This window comes from Triticum urartu, chromosome 7A (genome assembly GCF_056163025.1).
Source record: "Triticum urartu cultivar PI428250 chromosome 7A, HENAU_Tu73, whole genome shotgun sequence".
Lineage (NCBI taxonomy): Eukaryota > Viridiplantae > Streptophyta > Magnoliopsida > Poales > Poaceae > Triticum > Triticum urartu.
This window is the reverse complement of record NC_141879.1, coordinates 538,464,053-538,468,203: the sequence shown is the minus strand read 5'-3', so window position 1 is coordinate 538,468,203 and position 4,151 is coordinate 538,464,053.

Genomic DNA, 4,151 nt, shown 5'->3' with positions numbered 1-4,151 from the left:
CATGATGGTCTCTTCTCGGCGGAGTCCGGGAAGCGGACACGGTGTTGGAGTAATGCTTGACGTAGGTTGTTCTAGGATCACTTCTTGATCATAGTTTGTTCGACCGTGCTTTTGCCTTCTCTTCTCGCTCTCATTTGCGTATGTTAGCCACCATATATGCTAGTCGCTTGCTGCAACTCCACATCATACCTTGTCTTACCTATAAGCTTAAATAGTCTTTATCGTGAGGGTGCGAGATTGCTGAGTCCCTGTGACTCACATATTACTTCCAAACCAGATGCAGGGACCGATGATACCGCTCCAGACGATGCGCTTGAGCTCAAGTGGGAGTTCGATGAAGACTCTTGTCGTTACTATGTGTCTTTCCCAGATGATCAGTAGTGGTGCCCAATTAGGGCGATCGGGGACCGTGCCGCATGTGGGGGTTGATTTTTATTTTTGTACCGTAGGCGGACCATGAGTGTTTTGGATGAAGGTAATGCTATTCATGTATTTGGGTGACGTCGCGAGTGTAAGCCAACTATGTATCTTTTCCTCTTTTATTTATTTACATGGGTTGTTGTGAAGATTACCTTACTTGCGACATTGCTTTCAATGCGGTTATGCCTCTAAGTCGTGCTTCGACACGTAGGAGATATAGCCGCATCGAGGGCATTGCAAGTTGGTAATCAGAGCCTTCCCCGACCTTAGGAGCCCCCTGGTTGATCGAGTCGCTGGCGTTGTTGAGTCTATAAAAAATGTTTTGAGTCATTTAGGATTATATATATCGGAGAGATAGGAATTCTTTTTACTTCCCAGTCCCTTCATCGCTCTGGTGAGGCATCCTGACGTATAGTTTTGACTCTTCTCTTCTCAAATTTCACTAAAAAAATTTAGGATCACGCGGGTATCTTGGAATCGTTCCGATGGTTTTGTGACGAGAACATTGTTCTTGGTGCCTCCTGTCATTTAGGGGTTGTGGCAGTGTCTCGGGGAGTTGAGCTCTGAGGTGTTGTCGTCACAATTTTATCGTTGAGATTCTGGAATACCTGAGTTTCGCCGACATCGAAAATCTCTTTTATGCAGTTGTTGGTGAGATAACCTTGACGCCACCTAGTACTGGGGCGGGAGTTCGGGAGTATTGCCATAACTTGTATAACGGATGCTTTTCGAAGGTTGAGGTAAATGATTTCCGAAGGTTTCTTGGTTATGTGTTGAAGGATGGATACAGCTGGATGTAGGATTTGCTAGAATTGGGTGAGATATTATGCTTCCCCTGTATCCCCAACACCTGATTGCATAACCGGAAAGGTTCGGGAGCTTCATAGGTGGGAATTCTTGTAGCTCTAGTTCTTCTTCCGCGGATATTTGGTTTGGGATTGGGTAATCCTCACCAAGTATTTGTTCTTGTTCGTACCTTGTTGGTTTTATTCTTCTACCTCAATTCTAAGTGGCTTCTCAATTTATGGAAATGTGACCATTTCAATTGGAATGCATTCGTTCATTTTGTTCGGATGTGAAGACTTTATGTTGCAATTTCAACCCGTTTGATTCAGCTTAAATATTTGTCTGTCAATATGCTAATGGATGTCACCCTCTTCAGGATGGCTCCTCCAACGCGCACAACTCTGAATCCTGATCCGCCACCACCACCTCCACCTCCGGAGGCATGGCAAGCTGTGATGGCCGCTACCAATGCAAACACGCAGCTGATCATGCAACTTCTTCAAGAGCGCAACCAAGGGAACCAGGGCCATGGCAACAATCAGAATTAGTTTGCTACACTCATCCAGTTCCTTGCTAACCAGCCAAAGACCTTCAGCAATTGTGTTGAGGCAACAGACGCTGATGATTGGCTCATGGATATATGCAGGCATTTCGAGTGCACTAACGTTAGGCCTAAGGACTTTGTCAAGTTCGCCTCCTTCCAACTCAAAGACCAAGCTGCAGAATGGTTTCAGCAGTACAAAGATTCCAGAGGAGGCCGTGTGATTACCTGGGATGAATTCCGTCAAGACTTCAAAGCTCATCATATTCCTCAGAGTGTGGTTGGGAGCAAGCGTGAGGAATTCCGCAACCTGAAGCAAGGTACTATGTTTGTTTACCAGTACAACATCATGTTCCAGAAGCTCGCTCGTTTTGCCTAGCAAGACGTCCCTGACGAGAAGAGCATGATATACCAGTTCAGGGGTGGTCTCAGAGAAGAACTCCAGCTAGCCCTCGTCCTTTTTGAGCCCAAGAAGTACGATGAGTTCTACAATATGGCAATGAAGCAAGAGACTGCTCAACTGAAGTGCGATGCTTCCAAGAAGCGAGTCAGAGATGCAACTCCTTCTTCCTCAACTCAAGTGGCTAAGCAGCAGAAGTATTGGCTGCCTCCTCCTCCATTTCGTCAGCCTTATTAGCAGAAGAGCAAAGGTGGCAGTGGATCTTCCCACCCAACCAACCCTGGCTTTCAGAACAAGACTTCGTCTCAAGCTCCAAGATCAAGTGCTCTGTTTCACCGTCCGCTCTCGGAGGTCACGTGCAACAAGTGCCAACAGAAGGGTCACTATGCCAACAAATGCTTCAATCAGAGGCGTCTCCCTTCTCCTCCTCCTGTGAGATCGGCAAGTACCGCAGTGGTCAAGCATAACCCCAAGCACGCCAAGGTCAACTTGATGAATGCAGCTCAGGCAGAGGACTCGTCAGATGTCATCATGGGTAACCTTCCTGGTAACGATGTTCCTGCAAAAGTACTTTTTGATACTGGTGCATCGCATTGTTTCATGTCAAAGCCATTTTTTGCCAAGAATGAATTTGTTTCTTCTCATTTGGGCAAAAAAATGGATATCGTTTCTCCTGGCAAACGTTTGACTGCAAGTTTGGAGGTTCCAGATGTTTCTATCACGTTGGGCGATTACAAGTTTCTGGCTTCTCCAATGGTCCTTGGTAACTCGGATATTGATCTTATTTTTGGAATGGATTGGCTTTCTAAGCACAAGGCTCAGCTTGATTGTGCCGCTAGGCAGATTCAATTGACTCATTCGTCTGAGGATGTAATTGTCTTTGCCGCTCGTGATGATACCATCCGTCTGTTTTCTCTCAATGAGGAGGGTGAGCTGGATGCCATCTCTCAAATTCCAGTCGTTTGCGAATATCAAGACGTCTTTCCAGAAGAGCTTCCAGGAATGCCTCTGCACCGGCCAGTTGAATTTGTCATCGATCTTGAGCCTGGCACGGAACCTGTTTGCAAACGTCCTTACAAGCTTGGACCTGAAGAGTTGAAGGAGCTAAAGATGCAACTCGATATTCAAGAGCGAATGGGTCTCATCCGACCTAGTTCTTCTCCGTGGGGTTGTGGAGTTCTTTTGTGAAGAAGAAGGATGGAACGGAGCGACTTTGTGTTGACTACCGTCCATTGAACAAGAAGACTATAAAGAACAAGTACCCACTTCCCAACATCAACGAGCTGTTTGAACAACTCAAAGGTGCTCAAGTATTCTCCAAGCTTGATCTCCGTATGGGTTATCACCAGATCCGAATTCATGAGCATGATATCCCCAAGACAGCATTCATAACAAGCTATGGTTCATATGAATACACTGTCATGTCTTTTGGCCTCGTCAACGCTCCTCCGACTTTCTCTCGCATGATGAACTTCATCTTCAACCCCTACACAAATGACTTCGTCTTGGTCTACCTCGATGACATTTTGGTCTTTTCCAAGAACAAGGAAGATCATGCCAAGCACTTACGTTTGGTGCTGGATAAGCTCAGAGAACATCAGTTCTACGCCAAGTTTTCAAAGTGCGAGTTTTGGCTCGATGAGGTTCTCTATCTTGGACATATCATCTCTGCCAAGGGCATAGCGGTGAATCCTGAGAAGGTGTCTGCAATTGTGAATTGGGAACCACCTCAGAACATGAAGCAACTCCGCAGCTTCCTTGGTCTCGCAAGCTACTGTCGAAGGTTCGTTGAGAACTTCTCAAAGATCACGAAGCCTCTTTCAAACCTTCTCCGGAAGCATGTCAAGTACGTTTGGTCTCCTGAATGTGACATCGCTTTCAACACCTTGAAAGAGAAATTAGTCACTGCTCCAGTTCTGACTCCTCCTGATGAATCCAAACCGTTCGAGGTCTTCTGTGATGCCTCTCTTCAAGGTCTTGGTGCAGTGTGATGCAAGAGAAGAA